This window comes from Chinchilla lanigera, unplaced genomic scaffold, assembly GCF_000276665.1.
Source record: "Chinchilla lanigera isolate Chin_1 unplaced genomic scaffold, ChiLan1.0 scaffold00052, whole genome shotgun sequence".
NCBI classification, from domain to species: domain Eukaryota; kingdom Metazoa; phylum Chordata; class Mammalia; order Rodentia; family Chinchillidae; genus Chinchilla; species Chinchilla lanigera.
This window is the reverse complement of record NW_004955453.1, coordinates 1,472,259-1,499,305: the sequence shown is the minus strand read 5'-3', so window position 1 is coordinate 1,499,305 and position 27,047 is coordinate 1,472,259.

The following is a 27,047-nucleotide window of genomic DNA, read 5'->3' as shown; positions in this document are numbered from 1 at the left end:
TCAATCCCAAGACAACAATTTAGGTCGGCAGTGACGGTGCACACATGTCACCCCTGCTTCTCAAAAGGCTGAGGCAAGAGGATCCCCAGTTCAAGCACAGCCTGAGCAATCTAACAAGACCCTCTCTTAGCAGTGACGTGCTTGTCTAGAATGCACAGGGCCTTGAATTCAATCCTCAGCACTACCAACAGGCAAGGCAGAGTGTGTGTTTAGAGGACCCATGCCCCCAACCTTGGAGGAAGGGAGAGGGGCCAGAGGTTGAGTTAACCACTGGCTAGGGATCCAGTCATCCTTTCTGTGTGCATGGAACGTCTATAAACCCATAAGCCATGGGGATCAGAGAGTTCTCAGCTGGGGAGCATGTCCAGGTACAGGAACACAGCTCACCTGGAGAGTGTGTGGCAGCTGCTGCCTGCTTCCCCAACACCCTGTGCATCACTTCCATTTGGCCACTCTGAGCCACAGTGTTTATTACAAAACAAAAACAATACCTGGGTGTGATGGTGCACACGTGTAACCCCAACACTCTGGGAGGGCGAGGCAGGTGCATGGCAAGGCTGAGCCAAACCTGGGGCAACTCAACAGTTGAGCAAAAGCCTGTCTCAAAATAAAAAATAAAAATGGGCTGGGGATGTAGCTCAGTGCAAAAGCCCTACCTTCGATCCCCAACACCATAAACAAACAACAACAACAAAAAAAAAAAACCAAGAGTGTAAAAGGGCTTTCCTGAGTTCTAGGCGCCCTTCTAGCAAAGTACTACTTCTGAGGAAGGGATCTGGGCCTCCTAGAAGGGCAAGGGGCCAGACAGATGTGTGGGGTCCCCAGGTTCGGGATCCAGGGGTCTCTAAATTGGCTGCTGTCTTAGGGGAATCAGCTATTAATACATGGTTCTGAGCTAATCCCAGGAACAGAGTATGAGGGTGGAAGTGAACTGGGAGGCATCACGCTAGGGTCAGGCAAGAGGCTGCTATGAGAAAACCGCCCCACACACTTGAGGCCAGAACTGCTGGCTCTGAGACTAAGAATGAAAGCTGAGACAGACAGACAGACAGACAGAGAGGATTGAAGAAAAAAATGAAAATAGAGCTTTTGCACTTGGAAAGGGGAACAAAAGTTGGAGGCAGCAAGGAAGGACGAGCGGGGAGTGGGGAGGGAATGAGAAGAGAACTGGGATGTTTTATGTACATGGAGATAAAATCCCCAGGATAAATGCAGTCATTATGTACTGCAAACAGACTAATAAAAAGAATGTTTTTAAAGAATAAAAGCTGAGTGCAGGCTCTTCTTTACCTCCACAGAAAGCAGCTTCTTCAGGAGCAAGGTGGTGCCCATCTCTGTCACCATGACAGCCATCCACCATCTGCAGATAAGTGACAATGACACCAAACTACTGCGATCAGCAGCGCCTCATAGGGTCGGGGCAGCAGGGAGAAGTCACCCCAGGGAGACAGGAGAGGAAAGAAATTTGATCTTCTCTTCAGTGTCTCAGAAATACCACAGGGAGAAGAAGCAAGCAGAGATGCCACCTGTCTTAAATGGTGTATGTCCCTGTCTCTGTCCCTCTCAGCATTTCTTTAAAATTGAATGGCGCCTCCTGAAACACCACTGACGTCTCCAGAGAAGCTACTGGAAGCATTTTCTAACCTCCCTGCACTCTTGGCCTTTGCCTCTCCTTCCTGACATCGTTCCAGACCCAGACAATCTCTCCCTCCAGGAAGTCCTGACGGCTTTAGCTATGTTCCAGGCTGCAAATGTGCACACACACACACAAAACACACACGTGTGTGCTCACGTACACACGCACACAAATGCATGTGTGCACAGAGTCGCTAAGCTGGAAAGAACAAGCAAATGGGATTGCCAAGAATTTCCCCGAGGCAGGATGGTGGGGACAGATTTGTACTATGTATAATCATGGGCACGATTCTATCAGTTTGTTCCTGGCACGAAGTCTAAGAAAGAACAGAAGAGCGGCTGTGCTCGGGCTGATACCAGACAGTTTTGTGAGTGCTAAGGGATGCACCTTCCCCCTCCGTGATGAGAACCAGCCTGCCCTGGAGGTGGAGGGTGATCACCAGGTGTCCTGCGCCTTTGGGCTCTCAGAGGACCAGCTTCTAGGATTCCACACTGAAGTGGCTTCTGCAGCCTGCACAACATGATGGCTACAATTTTATTTGCTTTGTTTTTTGGAAAAAGACTGACCCTTTTTTGTTTTATATGTGTGCTATTTTTCTCTCATTGTTGAGACAAAACACCCACACTCGCAAGCTTAGAGGGGAAAGGTTTACTTAGCTCATAGGATGTAGAGATTTCAGTCCACAATCTGCTGGCTGTTACCTGAGACAAGGTAATGGTAGACAGGCATCAAAGAGGAGAAACAGTGCATCGAGGGCAGAAGGTGGCAAAGCAACAGAAGACAACTGTAGCTTTTTCTGCCCCTTTTATCTCATCCAGGCTACTTAGAGCAGGCAGCACTCACACCCTTAATTCTAGAGCCCTGGAGCCTCACACTGCACCATGAATCAGTCACACACTCTAGATCCAGCCACCTCTGAAAAATCCCCAGCATGACTGCATGAAGCTCTGGGGGGACACCTGGACACAAGCCATGCTATTTTGTTCACATAAAAAGTTTCCGTGTAATATCCTAATATTTGAAGTCTTGCACCTGCCTCTGTGTCATCTATATTTATGAAATAACACTCTGAAGGCTTCTCTTGTTTTACCTTGATCTTACTTATCATTGTTATAGGTTGAATTATGTCCCCCACTTCCCAAGCAAACTCATATATTGAAGTCCTAACCCGCAGGCCCTTAACATGGGATCTTCCTTGCAAGTAGGGTCTCTGGTGATGCAATTTACTAAGGTGGAGTCACCCTGCAGTAGGGTGGCCCCTGATTCAGTACCACAGACGTCCTTCCGTAAGACAGAAAGTTGGCTCAGAGGCATACACAGGGATAGGCCATGTGAAGGAGGATGAGAGAGAGGAGCCGATGCTTCCGAGAGCCAAAGAATCCCTGGGGAGATGGGGTAGGCTGCATGGGGCCCTCATGGCTCAGAAGCAGCCGACCCCGCCCACACCTTGGTCTGCTCTCCCAGGCCCGACACGGCCGACCAAAACATCTCTGTTGTTCAAGCCACCTGGCTCGCAGCTCTTCATCACACAGCCCTGGATCAGCAACACGGCACTCAGAGGTCGTTCACGCTCCTGTCCGTTCACCATTTCGCCTGTGCAGTTAACGATCACCTCGCTTCTTAAAGCCTGATTTTACCTGTCTGGACATTTGAATCTTTCCTTTTCCAGCTGCAAACGCTGTTTCTCTGCCCCTTTTCTTCTGCTCATAGTACTCTTCATGCTATCGATCATCTCCATCTCCTTTTGTGAAACAAGGTCTCACTCTGCAGCCTGGGCCCCGGAACTCACGCTCCTCCTGCCTCAGCCTCCTGAGGGCTGGGACGAAGTCGTGCACCCCCACGCCTGGCCTGGCTGCCACATCTTCTTCCTTTTCTTTCTTAACAACTTTTCATTCGTACGTGTTTGCGGTGCCTGAGGAGTACTCATTGTGGTTGTTGGTGCCATGGGTAACACATCTTAATTCTTTCTGCCTCTGGGCCACTCAGCAGTTTATCGAGTTGATTCTACTAACGTTTGTCCATGTTGGCAGCACGACTTTGTCTCTGATTACAGTGCGTGTCGCAGTACCCAGCAGGTAGCATCACAGTGTGCGCCTCACGTGGACCCACAGGATGGGCACACACCTCCGTCCTTCTGTGCTGGTTTCCTCCCTTGGATCTTCTCCCTCTCTTAGGGTTGGTCTCCAAGTATTCTCACCTTGTTTTTCCTGGAGATTCCTACGCCAAACCATTTCTCCTGGGACTGTCGGGATTCTCGATGTTCAGATTAAACCCTTGATTGTGGGAATGTGCTATTTTCTACCTCATCCAGCACTGGGTTACTCCAAGAAACGGAGCTACTTCAAGGCCACAGGCTCAGAGTCTGGACTGGGGCCTCAAACTACCTAACAGTTTCTGCTGGACCCTGAAAATTATGCAGCCAATTCCATTTGGCGAGCGTTGTCTGAAATCCACACTCTATTGTTAAGCGCCAGCTGCTGACAAAGTTGCACACACTTTGTGCTGCGGTATGTGGCAGGGTTCCTCCAAGAAGGACCGTCCGTGTGAGGTTTGGGCCACATGGCGTTGAGTTTCCTGCTTGGTTTCCATGGAAGTAAGCCCAGAGAGGCCTTGTGGTCAGGCTCTTGCAAGTGATTCTAGGCAGTCTGCCTCAAAAGTGGTGTCACCAGCGGGGCTGGAACTCATCAATATGAAAAATACATTTTTGCTGTCGTGAGAAGCTGAAAATGGAGACCCAGAGGAAACTTTCTGAGATGGGCTAATGAGATGGGTAATATTTCAGCTCTCTCAGAGGACTCTGACATCCAACAGGTCAATAGACCCTTAAGAACCTCAGATTTAGGACAAGACAAGTACAGTAGCCCCAAGGCCACTGCAGACCCTTATTCTGCAGTGATTCTTCCCCCAGTTCCACCAGTCAGTCTCAATCATTGCACAACGAGCTCTGGCTTCCTTCTTACCCTAACTCTCTCCTAGGACAAGGTCCGCTGCCCTCCCTGGCTCCATCAAACTCCTTCCTTAGCAACACAACACCCCCCATTTTCCTGTGAGAGACTTCCTCAAAGAACACTGTCACTTTGCCCAGCCAGGCCTGTCTCAGTGTGAGTCTTCCAGTTCCCTTTTTTTCTGATTCCCGCAAGCCCCAGCCATTGCCAATGCCACCAGAGCAAATCTGGTTAGAGTCCCTTGGTCTCCCTCACAGGGCTCCATCCCTAACATGGTTTTCCAGAAAGCCTAAGCAGTTTCTCTTTATAAAGCAAGCAGAACAGTAATCATAAGTAAATATGAGGAAAAAAATGTATTTTCATAATCCCCAAAGCCTGAAAGAAAACAATTTTTTAAAATAATGCTGTAATAAGTGGATGACCTATTACATGACTTTCTCTTATTGCCCCAAATTTTATATTTTGGGTTTTTTTTTTTTTTTTGCTTTAACAAAGAAAAAAAATCTGTATATACTTTACCAAACATTCTCAAACACTTCTGGGAGGTTTGGAAGTGATATACACTCTAGAATATTATAAAGTAAAACCACAAAATGACCCCCAAAACACCCCCAAATACAGGATATATACCATGATGTCCCCAAAACAAGCAAAATGGAAAGCGTACAAACACATGTTGTAAATCAGTGCAACATACTCTGAAGGAAAAATTACAAACTAGTGAGGCAATGAAATGTGTTTCTGCAAATCATGTTTGTACAATAAATAGCCTGAGAGTTTGGGAGACAGAATTAAGTCTTTACTTTTCATCTTGAATGAAAATGAATTCCAGATGAGCTTAGAATTCAATATACAGAAGAAAGCCATACAAACGACAGATAAAAACAGGAGTGAGAGGTTTACATGAGATCAAGGTAGAACAGGGACTTCTAAGCGGGACACTGACTACAGTCCCATTGCCAGGATGCCTCACCCTGGACTCTCAGACAAGGGCGAGGCTGATACACAGTATAAGCAGAGGCCCGAGCATCACAGGAGTGAGCGTCTAGAAGTTAGAAAGCAGGCGAGCAGATTGTTAGAGAAGTCTTCCCTTCTATAGGTTGCTTCTTATTCTGCTTTATATTGTCATAACAACAATAGCAAAAAATTAAAGCTATTTACATAGTAGCAGAATAATTTTATAACTAAAAGTTAGGAAAATAACAAAGACTCCCTTCAATAACTATTGTATTGACAGTAGATACCGTGAAAGGGAAAGAAACTGCTCAAAGGGAACAACTGGGACAAGGGAAAGGAGAAAAGAAAGAAAGAAGGAAGGGGGAAAATATATATGTATATACACAGGACAGCTGGGATAATTGTACTGCTGATTTCTACTGGTCTATTGAAAGGAACAGTCAATGCTTAATTTTTTTTCTTCTTTTTAAATTTTTTTGATCAATTTTATGTGCTTATATCTGGTAATCTGAACAACTAACTTGAAAACAACAATATGCAATATAACAACCATCAGTGAATTCCTATCATCTTGTTTAGTGAAATTCTGTATCATTTCTAATGCTTTTTTATTATTTTTTGTTCTCTTTAAAATAAAAAAATAGAAAAAAATAATTATTGTATTGAATCAGGATATTCTGTTGCTGAGCTAGCAATATTGGGGGAAGTCATAAAACAAATATATGTAATTAATAAAACGTTATATTTAAGCCATAAAAATATTTTCTTACCTTCGGTTCATTTCAGCAAAAGTTGCCATATTATTTTTTAAATTTTCCACACAACTTTATTCCACTGACACTGATTGAAAGGAACAAACAGTAAAATTTAATTGCATTCCAAGAATCCAAATTTTGAATTATTTTTATCAAAAATATAACTAGAATGATGCTTTAAAATCTGAAATTATTTTCATAAGTTTTCCAAAAAATACATACTTCTAAACTTTGCATGATTTCTTCTAAACTGTGCATGATTTTCCATGAAAATTAAAAGAAAAAGTTTCACTGATGGCTACTAGAATATAGATCAAAATTATTTTTGCAGAGGTAAAAAGTTTAAATTTATTCCCATTAATTAAATCTTAATAAGAATTTTAATTTAATTATCACTACTTGCAAACCTACTATTCACAGTTCTTCTTACCAGTAGAAGGAAATGAAATCATGCTTCACACCTGTCACATTTAGACATGTGGGAGCTTATGAAAAAGACTATATGTAGTATGTAGACATAAACGTCAGTTCCTGCAGGGAGTAAAGTGTGTATAAAATACTGTACGTGCAGAAATCATTTTAATCTTTACAGAGAGGTTTGTGTACGTACGCATATATATAAAAGACCATATATTGTGTGTAAGAATTACTTTAATCCTTTTAAAGAGGTGCCTGTGAGTACACACATAAAGGAGAAGAGGGAAACTATGAATAATTCAGTATTACAGCATGTTCCTTGGCTGCCATATGCAATTCTGAATGTCATGCTAATCTTGGAAAATCTCTGGATTCAAGAATTTGAACGCTAAAAGAAGCAAAAAGACGAATACTCTTCCTAGCCAAGAAACTGTACTTCAGGATCCAGAATATATTGCATTCATACTACTCCAGGGCCAGGATTTGACCGGGAAATCAATCTCTGTCCCTGACTTTTCTGGTCAAAGCTCTTTGGCCACCCGGTTGTTTCCTCTCTAAACTGGGATCCCTTCCTGGGTTTAGCAGCAGCACAACACGCTGTCCTGGAGTTGGGACCCGACCACCATCAGTTTTAGGGACGTGGGGCATGAGATGAGAAATCCTTCTTGGTCCTGGGAGGGCGTTAACTTGACAACATTCAAAAACCCAGTTTTTAATGAAACAAAAAATAAAGCAAAAATTTCCTTGAATAAAGTAAAAAGTAGATGTTATGGTTTGTGTCTAGATGTCCCCCCAAAGCCTCGTGTGGTCATAGGTGGGGCTTTTCGGAGGTGGCTGGATCTAGGGTAGGTGATGCTAGGAGTAAGGATGTGATCACTAAATTAGTCCACTGATTGGCTTGGCATAGTTCTGGGTGCAGATAATAGAAGGCCCTTCCTGGATGTGGGTGGCACCACCCGAAGCTCATGTAGCCTGGAAACAATAAGAGGGAGAGGTAGGTTGGTGCTGCTGTTCTTTGCTACTTTGCTGCTTGCTGCCTTCTGCCTGCTATAAACTGTTTCTCCTCTGCCTGTAAACCTGCCTTGGAGCCCACCAGCTGGGAACTGAAACCTCTACAAACTGTGAGCTACCATGAACCTTTCCTCCTTTACCTTTGGGTGTTGGGTATTTTGTCTCAGCAACAATAAAAAAGTAACTAAGACAGTAGACAAGAAAATATATTTACAATTTACATGGCAAGCCACATATACAAATACAGTAGAATCATTACCACATTAAATAAGCTTTTAAAAGTGCCCCCAAAGGAAAAAAATGTATAAAGATTATGATGTCAAACAATTTATAAAAGAAGAATGATAGTCAGCCCCCATCACAAAAAAATGACTCAAACTTATTAGCAGCCTGGCCTCACAGATGAAAGGGCCAATGGTGCTCATGCAGAGTTAGGGGAACTAATAGCCCAGCACTATCAAGGTGTTACGGTTTGTGTTTGTGTGTCCCCCCCAAAGCCTCATGCAGTCATGGGGCAGGCTTTTAGAGTTTGATTGATTACTGGTGTGAGACCTGCACCCGCCCTGGGGTGGATAGTTTGCATATGTAAGGGAGAGGAAGAGGCTGCTTGCAGCCATTCCTCCCCTTTAAGGCTTGTTGATTCTGCTGTGTTCTGCCGCCATGAGCTGTAGCCCTCTGCCATGTGCCACTCTGCCTTGTAACCTGCCAAGTATGGACTGAAAACTCCACAAACTGTAAGCAAAATAAACCTTTCCTTCCTTAATTTTGGGCATCAGGTATTTTGTCCCAGCAATGAGAGAAAAGTAACCAACACACAAGGAGAGGCCACCAGGCCTCTGAGGAAAGCAGGGAAGAAAGCAAGAGGAGGGGACCAGGAGAAGATCTGTAACAGGAGGACTGAGGAAGGAAGTTTATTTTAGTGCACCGAGGACACATTTCAGGAAGCCGGGTGGCTGGCCAACAGCTCCGTTCCCACTGTTCCAAGGTTCTATCGGGGCAGCCAGTTATGTAGATGGCAGAGGATAGCCATTGCCAGTGCTGCTCTGAGGGCACCAGATGTGCCAGCCACCTTTGGTGGCACCTGTTTGAAGCCTCATGGCTTTTTTCTCCTTTGTGTAGACCTCTAAAAGAGTCAACTCAGCAAAATGATTGCTTTGCCAAATGCAGGTTCCATAACCAGCTGGACCGAACCGATCTTAATTAGCCATGTCCTCTACTAGCACAGAAATGAGAATCACCAGCATTTCCTTCATGGACTGAATTCTGGATCTAAAATGTCATCTCTGCTGCATTTTTCTCTTACCATTATTAATTAAGCTAGCAATAAACATTGAATTAGAATTTTAGGACTAATACTCAATGATCCTAAAACTAACATTTATTTGCCAATGATAGTGCAAAGCACCTTTCTATTAAGCAAAAGACTATAAGTCATTATTAAAAGGAAATGTTTCAGTAACCACTCTTTGGAAACCATTCCATCTGCCACCATATTTTAGATTTATAGATGTTCCTTGGTGTTCTCGGGAGATTTGTCTCAAGACTCCTCTTAGATTCCAACATTTGAGGATGCTCAGGTTCCTTATGAAAATGGTATGGTGTTATGATTTCTACCTAGATATCCTCCAAAGTGTTGTGGATCTAGGGTGTGTGACACTGGGATTAAGGGTGTGTGGTACTGGATTAGTTCACTAATTAGTTTAGCACCGTTCTGGGTGTTGATGATGGGAAGGCCTACCCTGGGTGAGGGTGGAGCCCCCCAAAATGTGGGTAACCTGGATGAGATAAAAGGGAAATGGAAGCTCACTGCTTGCTGTTTCCTGTCTGTCATGCCATGAACTGTTTCTCCTCTGCCATGCCACCCTGCCTGGGAGCCAGCTGACCATGGACTGAACTCTACAAACTGTGAACTAAAATAAACTTCCTCCTTAAGCTTGTAGGGGTCAGATATTTTGTCTCCCCAGTGAGAGATTAACTAAGACACATAGTATTTGCACATCCCCCCCAAATGCTTTAAATCACCACTAAGTCACTATGATACCTAATACAACGTAAATGCTGCATGAAAGCTTGTTAGCCTGTATATGTCCATGTGGATAGGGTTTGGTTTTTTTTATATTTTTGATCTATGTTTGGTTGAACTTCAGTACAGATAGGGAAGTACAGATAGGGAAGTCAGTACAGATAGGGAAGTCACAAATATAGAGGTCCAATTGCAAATATCAAATAGGGGAATCGGGCTGGGGATTTAGCTCAGCGGCAAAGCGCCTGCCTGGCAAGCGCAAGGTTGAGAGTTTGGTTCCCGGTACCGGAGGAAAAAAAAAAAAATAGGGGAATCATGGATAGAATGAGAACGCTAAATCATCCTTTCCATAGCCACATTCTCACTGGACCATGAGGCTGGATTGAGTGGCACTAACCTTCTAGCCAAACTAAATAATTACAATACTCCATTTTAGCTTTAGCTTTTTTTAAAAGACTGTCCTCAATTGATGCAGTGGATTCTCCCCTTGGCTGCTTTCTTGGGCATCCCACTTACAAATTACCATCTACTTCTTGGAGGAACTCTCCAAAGGCATTAATAACATGCTGCCTTTAAGAGTGGTCCCTGAAGCATAATGTCTGGACTAGACCTGAAATTGTACCTGACTTTGCCAAACAAGCACTATCTGAAAGAACCAGAAAGAATATAAATTATATCCTTCCTGAATATATAGAGCTGTACACAGAAGTCATTTAAAAGTCTTTCATGGAGCAACTGATTGTGGCCAAGGTCATTTTCCTCTTCTTCCTGGAGACTTCATAGAAAAGACACCAATGTCTCATTGGGCCATTAAAAGCCAAGCAGATTCCAAAGCCATAAGTCCAGCTTTCATCTTTCCCTTGCTTTCTTTACAAACCAATACAAGATTCCATTACTGCTATTGTTTCTGTTGTTGCATGTTGTGATGTTCTGCCACCGAGATAGCATGACCACAGAGTTGTCATGAAAGAGTCCATATAGTATACATTAACGTGTACATTATAGTATACATTAATAGACTATTGATGTGCCTAGACAAATCAATACTTCTAACTTTATAAATTCTATTAAAAATCTTTCCAAAAGAATCCAGAGATGATGCTTCTTTCCTGTTCCTGTGACCCAAGGTGTCCATGTGTGGCTATCCTTGAGCAACCCTAAATTCCCATCACACCCAACGCTTGAACATCCTAAGGGTGAAGGATAATAAGACTAAATAGGAAAGGACCAAGAGGCGGACCCGGGAGTGGGAGGGAGAGAGAGGACAGAGGGTAGGGGAAGGAAAAAGAACTAAGATTTGTTGTGCACATGTGCCAAGTTCCCATGATGAATGTAACCATTATGTATGGGAACTATGTACTAATAAAAATCAGATGTTTTAAAAAGGGCAATGACACTAAGAGTACATACAGGTATACATGTACGTTTCCAGGAAGTTAACAAAACACATGTTCTCCTGGACCATTTGGTTGCTGTAATTACATCTGAGAAACAGCACAATACATTTGTATGACCTCATTGTCTCATGTGTGTTCCCAGTCTCAGCTTCCCCGGCAGCAGTGGCTGATTGTGTGGGAAAGAGGCAGTGAGTTTTAGCATAGATGTGCAGGGAATAGAGAGATGCTTAGTGCTGTGTGTTCAGGGAATGCTGAAACACCCAGACGTGGCTCAGGAAGTCTAACGTACAACTGTGGAGCGGGCGTCTATCAGTGTGAGGTGCAAAGTGGTTGGACATCAGGCAGGGTGGTAACAGTGGTCTGGGGAAGATCACAGAGATATGTTGGATTTGGCTCCCTTAGGATGGAGACACCAGCAAGGCAGGGTTATGAAAGAAGTAGCATGAACATTGGACCTGCTACAGAATAAACACAAGGACCAAAGCCATGGTCTAGGCAGGATTGCGTGGGCCTGCAGTGGGCACAATGACTTGGGGCTCAGCAGTAAGGAAGGGTTCATTTACAAGGAACCACATGGGCAGAGCTGGGCTGGTTGCAAAGGGGAAACCTTGCTAAGCTTCCCAGAGTACGTCTGGATGAGTTTGATTACCTGTCTGAGAAGGGAACAGGGAGAAAGGATGTTCCCTGGACCGCCAAGGCTGAACTGCAAGGAGGTGGAAACGGACACAGATAATTACTGTGGGTCTGAAGTCATTCCACCAGGGCTATAAAACTATTGACCATGACCCAGCATCATTGTAAAAATGTCAGTTATAAAAACAGGGAGAAAAGGGAGGCATTAAGTAGGATTTCTTTCTAAACTTGATTGCTTTTTAAATCAGACTTCTGGTAGACAAGTGAAAAGAAAGTATATGGAGAGAAGATAAAGACAACGAAACTTTTCAAAGCTGCTACTTCAGACTCTCACTTCTTAAATCACAGCTATGGTTCCCACTACTGTTAGGAAAAGTTGCAAAAGACTTTGAAATTTAAAAATATATAAAAAAGGATCATTGTGTGTCTTTTGTAGGATTTGGTCTGCAAATAAAATGTTGGCATTGATGGAAATTATTTCTGTCCATAGAATTGCAAATCAGTTGTGTCTAGTGGAAAGCAATTGATTATTCACACAGCTTTGTCTCTACTTACACCATCATATCTGCCTCCCTTGTCTGTGTTTATTTTCAGTGTACTGTGAATTCTCCTTTAAAGAGATTGTAACATCTTACTGGTTCCCACATATTAATGAGTTAAATCAAATCTTTGCCATGTATTTGAGAATCATAATAAAATTCTCTTGTAAAGATTCTCTTTTAACCCCACAGAAGGGTTAGCAAGATACAGTCAATTGGAAGAATGAAAGGTGATATTTATGTGTTCCAGAAGACAAAGTCTCAAGAGGCAGCATTTGTGACAAAATAGTTGAGAACTGGTCATTGAAATACTGGGTTCCAGCCCCAGGACTGGCACTGGCTACATGGCAACGGACAGGTCTACGCCTTTCCCTGGGACTCACTTGTCCCCTGTGGATGAACAAATGATGATTCTGCTTTCTGTGCTTCTACACCATTAGTCAACTACATTTGTCTTGGATTATAAGCAAATACAAATGTAAAGCCTTGTCCTGTGCTAAAGCGTGGATCCACAATATCAAAAATTGAGTTTAAATAGTTTCCCAAATAAAAAACAAACATCTCTATGGAGCTGTCATTCAGTGTGGGCACAGGGTGCTCCTGGCAGCCAGATCCCAGTTATAGTGGTCCTTGAGACAGAGCCACTCCACAGCCCAGGGCTGCTGGGAAGATCAGCTGGATTTTGGCTTCTTCTGGAGAGACTGAGCAGGAGGGTATAGCTGATAGACAACATGGGTTGTGCCCACAAGCCCAAGCTGGCTTCAACCACTGGCATCCACAAAGTAGGCCTGAGGGGCTCCAATGAAATTATACTATAGTAGAAACAACCATCCCAAAACCCAAGTTACCATTCCTCAGTCAAACATCATAGTCAACAGATATGGCAGCCTTTGCAGATTTGAGTTTGAGAACAAAAAGAAGAGGAGATAACTGAGCAGACAAAGTCCATTGGTGTTGCATAAATACACATGCACGGTGTGTATAAATGTATACTCAGAATATGTATATTCAGAGTACATATATTCATATACATACGTATATTTTTTCTTTTTTACCACTCATGGTGAAAATGCTCCCAATACTTATGACACCTTAGGAAGCTGCCACCTTGCAGGTCTATGTTGAGCATGCCCAAGCCAGCCCTACCTGGGCAGGGAGCAGGAGCATGAGACAGCTTCCCCAGCTGGCCATGCTTTGTGACAACTTGGTTGCTTGTGTTGAACAACAGCCTGGAAAGTTGCTCAGAAGTGACTGCAGGTTCCAACTGTCCTCCCAGAACAGGGAGGGGAGAGGAAGGTGCTCATGCTCCAACCCCTTCGCCAAAGTTTGCTCACTAGATCCTGGCTAAACTTTGGTACTTGGCATGCATCCACTGGTGAGGCCACATGGTGACCCCTCAGTGACAGCAGGATGTCCAGAGACAAGAAACATTCAGTCCTGCTTCTCAGTGTGGGTCCCAAGGCAACTTTGATCACCAAGGAACAGCACAGACCTAGGCACCCTCTTGGCAAAGGCCACACTGCTCAGAAATCCAGGCAAGTGCACACACAATGTGCACATGTGTAGGAAGCACTCTTGTAAGTCCCAAGCTCACAGTAACATTCCCATGACCTTAACATAGAACTCTACCTTGACTTCATTTCCACCTGCCATTTTTGTTTTCCCTGAGAAAGTTGTCCATCCGTGTGCATGTTCATGGTTCAAATCAGATGGCTAGATTCTTTTATTCCTCCCACTTTGCTTCAGGAATCAACATGAAATACGGGTTGAAACAAATCCTTAAGGGAAGTCGCATTTTCGGCATCTCCATTAACCTTAGAAAAATCACATTTTTCTCTAGGAAAGTTCACTGTCATAAGTTTAAATTGTCCCCAGAGCCATTAAAATCCTGGTCCCAGAACACGTCTATATTTTATGACTTGCTTTCTGTTCACGGGCCCTAAATCTTCCATGAAGGAGGCTTCGTTAACTAGAGGCATGCACCCAGCAGATGGGCCTCATTTCTCAGCGCTGGCGGGCCGGCACGGCTGCCGGGTTGATGCGGTCTCCTCAGGGGCCTCCTCCCCAGGTCCCTGGAGCAGAGTCTCCAGCTGAGTCCCGCAGAAGCCTGGCTCTAAGTCCGGTAATCCTTCTCAGCAGTGTTTGTCTCTGCTTCTTTGGATGCTGTTTCTGGTCTCTAATTTTCAGTCCTGTAGTAGTTTACTCCACTGACTCAAACATGTGTGGAAGAGCAAACATTAACTTTCTGGCATGTGTTCGTTGTTATCTGCATGACAAATGAAAAAGGCTTTTTACCCAGCCGTCTTTCTGCTGAGTATATTCCAATAAAAATGAAATCGAGACTTCCAGAGGTACCTGCACGCCTGTGTTTATCTCAGCATTATTCATAACAGCCAAGATATGGAAACAGCCCAAGTGTCCATCAACCAAGAAAGGGCTGAAGAAAATGGCAGATGTGTGTGTAGATGAATACAATTTTCTTTATGTCATCTTCATATTTATATAATGGAATATTGTTCAATCTTTGACAAGGGAGATGTTGCATACAATATGGATGAGGTTGTCAGATATTACGTTGAGTAAAATAAGCCAGGGAGAGGGGGTCACTGCATGTTCGCACTTACATGTGGAATCTTTTATAAAAGAGGAATACTCAGAGAATAAGACAATAACTACCAGTAAGGGAGGACAGGGGGAAGCAGCGAGATGCAGGCAGAGGGGACCAATTTGCAGATATGTAGATGAACTGGTCTAGAAATCTAAGTTTCAGGATGAGAACCACAGTTATTATGTATGGTATACTGGCAGCTTGCTAAGATAGTACATGTTAGATGTTCTTACCACACACATAAGATGATTGTGTGAGATGGTGGCTGTGTCAGTTCCCTTGACTACAGTACCCATTTTACTATGTGTATCCAACACCACATCATACCCCTTGTATTTGTAATAAAATGCAGTAGTCATAATAAGCGAAAGAAAAGTACTCTGGTAATTTTAAAGAGCTACACAAGGTACAGGGTCCAGATAACACCACTCTGGAAGTAAACAATCAGCACAATGCTGGCCTTTCATGCAAGTCTTTATTTCATTTTGGCCACCATCTGCTATGTCCCTTACCAGCCTTCCTCCCAGGTGAATCTCCCCAGTCCTTGCTGAGGATCCCCCACAGAAGCCCAGTAGAGACTGTGTTCAGGCTCCAGTTTCTTACGGTGATCTGCAACTCAGAGCTCATGTGTGGGAGGGTGATCCCAGATTCCGGTGGAGCCACCATGTCTCCTCTTCCCAAGGAAGCCTTTGCGGTCCTTGTAAATTCCTTGCTCAAGGATCCTTCTTAACATGGAAGATGAGACAGTGGATAACCTTTACAATAGACCCCAGTAGCTCCCCCGAAGCCTGGTGCTAGGTGTGCTGACTCTTGAACAAGATTTGAGTGATTATGATTCTTTGAGACACCCAGGGAGACGAGTCCCTTGGCCTCAGCCATGGTCCACACAGACGGTGGACCCCTTACTCCAGAGCTCAGCCCCACCTACTCTTAAGAACCTCAAGCTTGAGTGGCGTGGGTTGTACCTGAGTGGTCCACAGGTCTGAGGTTTGCTGGGAGGGGACTGAGCTTCAGGAGAATAAGGAGGTGCAGCCCTAGCCCATGTCAGAACTTAGAGGGACCAACTTGTCCTGATGCATCTGGGATGCATTTGAAACTAACAAAGACCTGAAGAAACCAGACACTTGGTCCTCCCATCTGCACTCTGTGTGCCCTCTCTCTGCTTTAGAGAGCTCTGGGTCAACTGTGGGAGGCTTTTGCCATCTATGTTCCCAAAGATATCAAAGTATTCCAAGGAGAAAGATGCTCCTTCCTGAAACAGTCTCATCCTTCCGTTCAAAATCTGTGTGGGGCTTCAGTGTGGCTCAGTGGTAGAGCATTTCCTTAGCCTGTGCAAAGCCTTTGGTTCCACTGCTAGCACCCCAAAAATTAAAAAGGCAATAGGGTCTCTATACCAGCACAAGAACGCCGTTTCTACTCCCTTACGACTTTTAACAGGACACCAAATCTTCCTTCTGCCAGTGGGGTGAGGCACAGTAACAATCAAACAATAGCCCCACTTGGTCTGAGGGCTTGTTGAGTATAGCCAAAATGATTTATGCCCCCTATACTTGAGGCAGGGGAGAACGACCTGATGTTCTCCAAAAGGTACTTCTATTCTGCAGCTGTCTCAAACACTAGGCAGACTGCTTCAGGCATACCATGGCTGCTCCCAGAGAAATTTTTGGGAGCAGGTCAGCGTGGACCTGTCCCAGATGATTTCATCCGGCAGCCCTTCTGGATGACTCTGGCCCTCTATAACCCTCCTCAGTCAAGTCCACGAGGGCCCTCTCCTCTACTCATGGCCATGCTTTATCAGCAAGCCCCCATGACAAGCTAGGTCAGTCCATGTACTGTTGCCCCTCATGCTATGGTACTCTTCCAGATGCTATAGTCATGCCTCCTGCCTATTTGTGGTTTCTGTCTCCAGTAGTGTGTGCTGAGCTGCTAACACCAAGGGCCACTGGTGCTGACAGTGGCTACAGGGAAGAGCTGTAACACTGAAGATGGCTAGCAGCAGAGAACAACTGGAAAACAATGTAGAATAGCCAGGAGCCACCATCTCTAGTGTCCAGAAGAGTCCTCAAGGGCTGCCAATAGCTATTCAAGACAGCACAGGAAACTCCCCACACAAATACTCATCACCAAATTGAAACAAACAAAACAAAAGCTCTAGGGGATCCATGCAATGACCTCTACTCGGCGATGAAGACAAACTACCTACCTGGGCACAGCATGGGTAAACCTCAAGAACATGTGGACCCCAAGCACAGGTGGGTACGTAATGCATGACTCATTTCCATGCAGTTAGAGACTGACAAATAGAACCCACAGTGAGAGAAATCAGATCTGCTCCGGCCTCTACCAAGCACAGGATTAATGGGGGTGGGTAAGTGAGAACTTCCCGGAGTACTTCACATCCTGATGGTGCACTGGTTTTACATTTGTCAAAACTCATTAAACTGGACACTCAGGATCTCAGCAATACATAATATGTAAATTTTTCTAGAATATTCTATACTACATTTGGGGGATGTAAAAGACTGAACAAAGAAAAAGTTTACCACAAAAAGAAGGCAGTGGGCATGCTGGGAAGAAGGCAGGATTTGTGATTGGGAGGGACACATCCGGAACCTTCCCATTCATTCTCAACTGTGAGCAAAATGGTTGCCTTCATACTTATTTGGTGAAGCTGCATTTGCATTTTATGCTGCTTTCTGACTTCAAGTTATAGATCAGCATTTTAAAATTATAATGGCAACTTTCCAGTTCCCTGAAGAAAGAAATAGATCCACAACTCTGATTCAAGCAACATTCCTTACATTCCTAGGCCCCTTTATTCTTCTCACCAATTTACCTGTACATTTCTGTAAAAGGAAGCAGTTTGGTTCTCATCTTGTCTTTTTGTATCTTCCCATCCAGCAGCTTTCAGGTTTTAGATTTTCATCAAATAGCTTATCCCAGTATTTTTTAAATGCCTACCTTCTTTTGTTTATACAGCAGATGATGACTGATTGATGGATGGATTGGCAGGTAGATGAGAAAAGGGTGAGGAGAGAAACATTCTTTAAGAACAATGACTTTTCAGGATTCTAGGGTAATATGATCCTAATTATTTTACGTTCTGTGAGTCGGAAGCTTCCAGTTTCTATGGTGATGTAGCACCTCCAGCCGTACCTGACTTATTCTGAGATCCAGTATAATTGGACTGTGACATTTGATTTCCAGTCCCCAATTCACAGCTGAGTGAACGCCTATCATTTTGACAATTCATTTGATCGCAAAATGGGAAAGATGATTCATTCCGATGGCACATCACACACGTTTGGGAATCAAAAAGCAGAAGTGTGCCATTAGCATTCCAGCAGAGCTCACACGGGACTGCCTGCAGCAGCGGGGGTGGGGGGGGGTGGGGAGAGGCAGCATTCATCTCTGTAGCCACCTCGGAGAGCAGCTTCCTGGAAATACCAAAGGAACCCCTATTGAAAACTTGCTTCTAAACATAATCTCAAGTCATAAGCCCGTTACCAAAACAACAAGACTCCAACATACATATTTGCATATTCAGTTTATTTAGGAAGCGGCATGTAAGGGATCAAGAGTATTTTGCAGTATGCTCCTGATTTGCCTTCTAGTTCTCTAGAAAATGTGCTCATCTGCATGCCCTATGTCACTGGGCGATTAAAAAGAAAAAAGATGTCAGGAACAGGGCATCACTTTCTCCTTCCTGGGCTAATCCATCTTCCAGGGCTAAGGAGCATGCACAGGAGCCCCGGGCATGTGTGGAGGTCGTTCTGCCGTGATCTTTGCCAGTATCACTCACTGTTCCCTGCAGAAGAGAGTGGGAAGCCCCGTAAGGACCGACTCAGGGGAAACAAGGTTCTCCACTGGGGCACATGCTCCTGTGCACCTGCTGTGTCCCTTCCAAATCCTGGATACACAGCCCGCTGACCGGCATCTCCTTCCAACCACACCTCTGACAGTGGACCTCTGAGCCCCGCCCCCATTCAGAGGCAACCGGACAAAGAGAACTGGGCAACTTAACCTCATCCTTAGGGAGAGCCAACGAGGAGCCCACCATCATGGGTGGGGCCCCTCACGCACTGAGCTTCCTCAACATTATCAAAGTGGTGAAGCTAAGAGCAATGATGACAACAGCAACCACATGCTTCCATCAGCCAAGCACAGTCCCGGCAAGATTCTCCTGGCCTGAGAGGAGGCTTGGGGAGCCCAGCTCCAGAATGAGTCTTTTCTGTCCTCAGGGTAGTGACAGTGGCATGTAGTGTTGACTGACTGCTTCCAGCATGACAGACACCTTGTCATACTCTGCATTTGTTATAATATTTTTTATTGGCAGAATTGTCCCCTTAAAGCTCCTTCTCCCAGGACCTCAGAATATAACTGTCTTTGGAAACAGAGCCTGTCAAAGGGCCACTAGGATGTGGCCATTTGGGGGACAAATGCCCTTATAAGAAGAGAGGATTAGAATAAAGACACCGACAAAGACTGTGGAAAGATACTGAGACAAGAGGCCATTTGTGAGCCAAGGACAGATAAAAAAACAGCCCTTCCCATACTTTGACCTCAGCCTCCCAGCTTCAGAATTGTGAGAAAATAGATTAGTCCACCCAGTCTGTGGTGGATTAAACAAACATCATATATAAGTATTTAATGACTGCATTTAATGATTGTATGGAAATGCCCATGAGGACAGAATTATTGAAAGCCCTTCTCAAACTTCATTGCAGTCCAGAAAGTTTATATTTGTAATCCCATGGAAAAGTTATCGGGATTCCAATATATTAATTCCAATCTACCACTGCCAGTGCAACTATGGTGAGAATAAAGACACTAAGGCATATTTATAGTTATGGGGAGCCAAAGGGTCCTAAGTCTAGCTAGTGGGATGGCTAACTGGAACAAAGGCCTTCTTGACCCAGCACCAGGTTTTAGTCATTCATGAAGAAGGGAGTGGTTTGAGGATGCGTGACTGAGAGTGGCGGCAAGGATGTGAGTGCCCTGAGCTGGGCTATGAAATTATCTCTTCAATATGCAGAGAGAAGGATATGCAGAAAGAGTAATCTGCATATCACAACTGAGATAGTATGTGATGTTTTGGGGCTGGTGCTTCAGCTCTGATGTGTAATTTTCTATGCCCTGGGAAGTCATAGCCTCTTATCTCAAGGCTCCATCCCAGCCAACAGCTGGAGCACAGCTCTCCATTCTGCCCAGCTCACACGTGCTTCTTGGGAGCTATGGGGGCGGGGTAACACATCAGCACCTGGTTGGACTGCTATGCATTGCTTAGAGCCAATTGAGGGGATAAGGAAAAGTCCCAGCCAGCTCTGTACATATCAGTACATGGAAATAGGGTCAGGCTCAGTCAAAATGGAGACAATTGCTTTTCTTTCAAGGAGATTCGTCCAAGTGGTCCTCCACACAGGATTGCTGTTATTATACCACTTTCCAGGACAGAAAGGTCACACAGGTGGAGCGAGGTGATGGGGAACCCCAAAGTCAGGCTTCATACCACAACATTTAGGCACTGCAATGCCCCAATGCCTCCCTGAGAACCGCCGTCCCTACTGAGAGGTGTACCCTTCTGGTTCCTGTTGACAATGACGACTAAAGCCCTGATGGTTCATCTGGGGGGAGGTGCCTCCATTGCGCTCCGTCACTGACTCCCAGTGGGGAGAGAGCAAGCATCCTTACACGGTTGGCAGTTGCTCCCTTTGCTGGATTCAGCCTGGTTCTCCCACTTGTACTCAGATGACAGATTCCTCAAACATCCAGACAAGATGCCAACCCCAGGCAGCCAAGAGGAAGCCGACCTTGGAAACCCTCCCATGTGCCGCAGCTGCAGAGCAGGCTGACTTGGAATCATTTCAGATAGGGTGGGTGAGAAAGCGCGGTCTTTGATGAGCTGAGTGCGGAGACTGGTGGCGGAGGAATGAGAGCTCCTGTAGGACCTAGGAAGGCGTCTTAGTCACTTTGCTCCTGGCTGGGACCCGACACCTGACACCCACAGTTTCAAGGAGGAGTGGTTTATTTTGGCTCAGGGTTCATGGAGACTTCAGTTCATAGTCTGCCGAATCCAGGGTATGACAGCATGGCAGAAGGGCATGGCAGGGAGGAAACAGAGAGTGGCAGAGCCAGGGAGGAGACATGCTCTTCTGGATGTAAACCAGGACAGAACAGCTCCCATCAGAAGATGAAGGAGGCAGCTCTGTGTGTGCCCTCGGGAGGTGGCTTCCTGTCATACCTGGCAACAGCTGCCTCTGCTGTGCCCAGGCCACCAGTCATGAGGACCCTTGGTGTCTGCCAAGGCAGAGGCTGGACTGGGAGGTGAGGAAAATGAATCATCATCAGATGACCTCGGCCCTAGGGTGGACTCAGGACACCCAAGAGCATGTGATCTCAACACCTGTCCTGTGGCTCCGAGTAAAGGGTGGAAAACTGACCTTGATTTGAGTAGACCCTGTTCTGGGGACTCCACAAGGTTCCAACCATGAATGAAAGTCATAATCCCTATCGTAGAATGGACAGGAAACACATGGGCCAAAAGCTAAAGAATTAAATCTCAGTAACAGTGCAAGGTCGCAGTTGGGCGGGCACCATAGGGCAGTCGATGCACAATGGCTGGGTGAATTTTAAAGATAAAAATTGCTATTCCAAGAATACTGGACTTTAGACAAACTCCCACAGACATCTTGAAACTGTATTTCCCATCAAGACGAGTAATTAGGACCAATTCATAGGTCGTCAGTTTCAAGAAATCTTGGTTGAAGCCCCTGTGTTATTAGTACCCTGACAAATTGTTGCATTTCCATTTCCTTGGATACAGTGTCAGGTTGTTTTTGTTTGTTTCTTTTTAATCCACACTTCACAAAGGGATGGAGATTATATAATTTGTGTACTTCAGCAATGAATATTAAGTGCCAGGTTTTCTTTTTCCAGCGTGTGCGAGACATTTCCCTGGGGAGAGGGGCTTGCTCACTGGAATGGGATTGCACACTGGGTGGGAAATTATTCTGAAGAGGCAGAGCGGGGCAGGACACATGGTTGTAGACCCGCTGGAAACCTGAAAATAAAAACCGGTAGGTTTTGTGCCTATTTTGCATTATTTTCTCATTCCTCCCTCTATTAGAACAAATAATTTAGTTTTGTAAAGTACATTAAAACTATTAAGCAAATATGAATCTTCTAACACCTTACTTCCTTTAGCTCTGCTTAGCAGTGTCTGTGTCAGAGAAGACATCAAGTGCCTCTTGCTGAACCTCCTCTTTCACCTTACAGAGAAAAAGACGGCCCTGTAAATATTTTTTGGAAAACAAGCGACATAATGCGGTTGTCTCCAGGCTGCTTTGCCAGAGACTGTATGAGTGGCAGACAGAGGATGTCCACAGGTGTGACAGTCCCAGGGTTCTGCCGGCCACAGGAGCTGGCCCCTGCATGCTGGATGTCACTCCAACCTGCTCCCTATCCAATGATCCTGCCAAATAAATTCAGGCGACTAAAAGTGCCATCGAGGAGGCATTACTGTTAATATGAGTTAAAGTAAAACATTTGCCAACTTTAATACTTTACATCGTGCCAATACTGAATCATTTAGAGTAACGCACCAACTGTGTAAAAACACCCATGGACTGTGACACCTCAGCTGAGAAGAGCTAACCCAAAGTGTATAATAAAATAGCCCACATCTTCTTAAGCAATGCACTTCCACTCTCCAAAAAAAACGGTATTTGTTTTGTACACTGTTATGGTTTAGATCTAGATGTCTCCCCCGAAAGCCTCACGCTCTCGTACGTGGAGCTTTGGGGTGGTGACGTGATCGTGGGTGTGTGATATTCATTAGTGGATTAGTCCACTGATAAATTTTTAGCTAAATGGAACCCTGGGAGGTGAAACCTGGTCAGAGAAGGTGAACTGGGAGCAAGGCCTGAAGGGTCAATCTCCCTCCTCCTTCCTCAATCTCTGTCTTTGTCTCCTATGCCACGAGCTATCTCTCCTCAGCCATGCCCCTCTGCCACGCTGCCTGCCTTGGAGCCAGCTGACGATGGACTGAAACGTCTACAAGCTGTGAGCCAAAACACACTTCTTCTTTAATTTGTGGGTGCCAGGTATTGTGTCCGAGCACTGAAGAAAGTAACTAAGACGCACACTAAGCACGTATTCAAACCAGAAGTGCAAACTCTCTGAGGAGATTTGCGTATCAACTCAGTGAAGCAAACCCATTCCCTCTTAACCAAGCAAAGTGCCGAAAGACACCCACTTCAGTTGGGTCCTATTTTCTCAGCCAAAGGCTGAGACGAAATTGCTGCACAAGGCCAGAAACCTGAGCAAATATTTACATTCAGCATGGCCCTGTAGTGAGAGGAGCTCTGGCTGCACTTGAGGCACAGAGACTGTGCTATTTAGCCAAAACACAGATGAAGGTGAACAACTAGGAAAAGAAAATATTCTGAAAGGCAGAGAGGGAAAGGAAGCCAAGGGGTCAGCCGACAGGCGTGAGAAGGAGATGTGTGTGAGGCTGGGTGTGTCCGGTCTTAGCGAGATAGGCACTGGGTTGTGTCCACCAGTCCTCAGTTGCTGTGAACCAAAAACCAGGATCCCAGCTCTCAGTTCAGGGGTTTCACTCTTCTGCTAGACTGCGTCCTCTCTTGCACATAAAACACGACAGAACAGATCTATCATGCTGAAGGGAAGCCAGTAACCAAAGCAGTTCTCACCACTGTTGTTGAAATCGCTCTCATCCTGTGAAGTCAGAGTTGCTTTCACTCTTTCCTTGCAATTTTCGTAAACAGAGCTTTGCTGAAGGATCTCTACAAAGTAAATATTTAGAAGGCATGCTTAGCCATAAAAATATCTCAATAAATATTTAGGACAAAGTGTTTCTGTAAATCGTACCATGATGAGCGATGACCTCGCTGGAAACAAGGACTGGGGAACAAAAGCAAGGCTGGGGGTGCAGCTCAGTGGTAGAGCTCTGCCTCTACCACTACCAAAAACAAAACTTTAGTCAGGAATAGATGCTGAAGCTAGGTGCGGTGGGGCACGCCCGTAATCCCGGCACTCAGGAGGCTGAGTCAGGAGGATCACTGCGAGTTCGAGACCAGCCTCAGCTACAAAGTAAACTCAAGGCCAGCCTGAACTGCATAGCAAGACCCTGTCTCAAAAAAAGAGACAAAAAGGCAAAAAAGGAATAGATGCTGAGTCTAATTTAATCTGCTGCTTGTGAACCCTAACTTACTCAACAAATATTTAAAGAAATTCCAAAGTCTTCAGAAAATAAAATATATTGCAAGAATTAAACATTTGGGAGCCGGGCATGGTGGCGCATGCCTGTAATCCCAGTACTCGGGACGCTGAGGCAGGCGGATCGTTGCGAGTTTGAGGCCAGCCTGGGTTACAAAGTGAGCTCAAGGCCAGCCTGAACCACATAGTGAGACCCTGTCTCAAAAGAAGAAATAAATAAATAAATCCTTGGGAAGGAAGACAAATGGGCATAGGTGATTGAAAGGCTGGGGAAGGGTTATCACACGCACACAGAAATGTGACTGTTCTGTTGTTTTGTAATGTATTTAAGATGTATTAACACCAGCACACTGTGGGAGTTGCCTTGCACATTCGCATGCCATTACACAGAGTGGAAAGTGTCTTGACGTGATGCTAGCATTCATTGCTTCTTTCATTCCACAGAGCACCAGTACAATGGGAGAGCATACAGACAGAGCCACAGTGCCCCTAGAATGGTGCTTGCACTCCTCGTACCTTAAGACAAAGAAAGCAGAAATGAGCCTGCAGTTCCAATCTGTGCTGGCCTTTAAAAGTAAAGGCCACTGGGCTCGCATTGGGAGCTCCATGTCCCTGGAAACCCCTCAGCCCTGTCAAGCAGGGCAGACAGGACAGACTCTGGCAGGAGCTTAAATCAGAGCTTGTGGGTAGCCGTGCATACATAAGACACTAAAGGGAGGAGTGCGGAGGCAGTAGATGGGATCTGGCCTGAGATGCAAATTGGGGATCATTAGCATATAGATGATAATTAACTGAGGGAGCAGGATGGGCCTCCAGGGAGAAAGCACTGATTGCCTCTCTTATCCTTCAAGGAAGGCTCCATCTCCCCATGCCCACTGTTCACTTTGAACTCTGACTGCCGCTGCCCCAGCCTTCCTCGCCCCCAACTCCTTCCTGGCTCTTGCTTACCTGACAGGCACTAGGTCCGTTGCCGTCTCTGCCACCGTGTTACAGACCTGCCTTGTAAGCAGCTGATCACTGGATTCTGTCAACTCACTTTGCTCCTGTTTCTCAGAGAATGACCTGTTTGTACTCACTGCCGTTTGTATCTGGTCTCCCTACTGCCATCCTGGCCTGTGCTCTAGTCTTTGTTTTCTGGTTGTTTCCATTCTATTCTACTTTGTTCAATTCTTTTCTCTGTATGCGTTGAAAGTGATTTATAAGGCAAAGAGCCTATGAACGCTAGTAATCACTGCATGAAAGACTTAGAAATTCATTCTTTAAGTTAACGAAAGTAGCTATCAAAGGCAGCAAGGCTCTCCTCTCCTTCTGCAAGGAAACTCATGAGCTGGGGAATGTCCTCCCTCCCTTCACCCTCAGGCTCACATTTATGACTTTTTAAATGAAACCATCACCATTTTGGTCAAACTGTGTGTTGCTATTCACCTTTCTGTCCCTGGGACAGAATGCCTCAGGTAAGCAACTCCAAAGAGGAAGATTTATTTTGGATCACAATTTCTGAAGCTTCGGCTTATGGTCACTTGGCCCTGTTGCTTGGAGCCTGTGGCAGCCAGACGCATCCATTATGGCAAGAGTGTTGGTGGAGCGTACTGCTCGGCTCATGGCGGCCAGAAGTCAAAGAGCCAGACAGGAAGGGGCGGGGCCCCACATCCCTTCCAAGGGTGCTTCGTCATCTTTATGACTGAACTTCCGCCGGCACTCTCCTAAAGTTTCCATCACCGCTGCAGCGCCACAGGCTGACTCGGGGGACATTAAAGATGCCAAGTATAGCACTTTATAGATAGTTTCTTTCAACAACACGTTTTAAACTACTGTTTGCTATAGTTCAAGATGCCATCACCTATGCAAAAGAAATAGTGATACAGGAGCTCCAAATGATATAAGGGAAATATTATAACTCCTGCTGGATGTTCAATAGGCCGAGTTCATGTTTCCCAAAATTTAAGAATGACCTCTAAGGAATAAAGGAGGTTAAGAGTGGGAAATACTTATTGAGAGGGAGAGATACAGCTCCTGAGAGGCAGAAGGGCCCCCAAGTGGATCGCCAAGGATCCCACTTTTCAAGGAAAGTTTTACAGAGCACAGCCACTTGGGTACAATGAAAGTTAAGGCTATGATCAACCAATAAAATTATGAGTATAGCCACTTAGGTAATATCTATCCAGTGGGGAAGCAGGTCAAGTAGCAAGTGTACATGGAAAGAACAAGGACCTTTTCAGGAAAGGATGAGGCCAAGGGTCTTGGTTACCCACAGAGGGGGCTGAGGTCTATCTAGACTTTATTGGACCAGGTGTTACCACTTTTATCTCAGGCCTGTCATTCGTCTTTATCTTGAGGCCTGGCCCCAACAGATACTCTTCCAGCCGCAATTGTAGTGAGTTTTCATTTCCTACACTGACTCTCTCCATGGTCCAGCCCTATCTGACTGCCTATAATATTTCCACCTAACACAGCCAGCTATAATAATATGATCTTAGAAATATAATAGCAGAAATTTTAAAATTCAGTAGAAAATTTGGAAAATGAAATGGAAACTATCTCCAAACAGCAGAGCAAAAGGACAAAAAAATAGAAACTAGGTAAGGAAAAAAATAGGAAAACAGAAATCAACCCAGGAAGTCAAGCATGTGAAAACTGGGATTTCTGGAAGGAGAAAACCAGTCCCTGGAGGGCCTCAAGTCATTAAAGAAAAGATTTAGGAAAATGCCCCACCATTTAAAGACATGGGTCTCTGGACTCCAGGGCTGTTAAACTGAGCACCACATCGCAAATCATAGCGATGACAACAGAAATCAACAGATATCGCAAGAAAGCCCAAGATCCTAGGAACAAAAAGAAATTCCCAAGACTATTGAGAAAAATATATCTCTACAAGATGGGTTCTGTTCA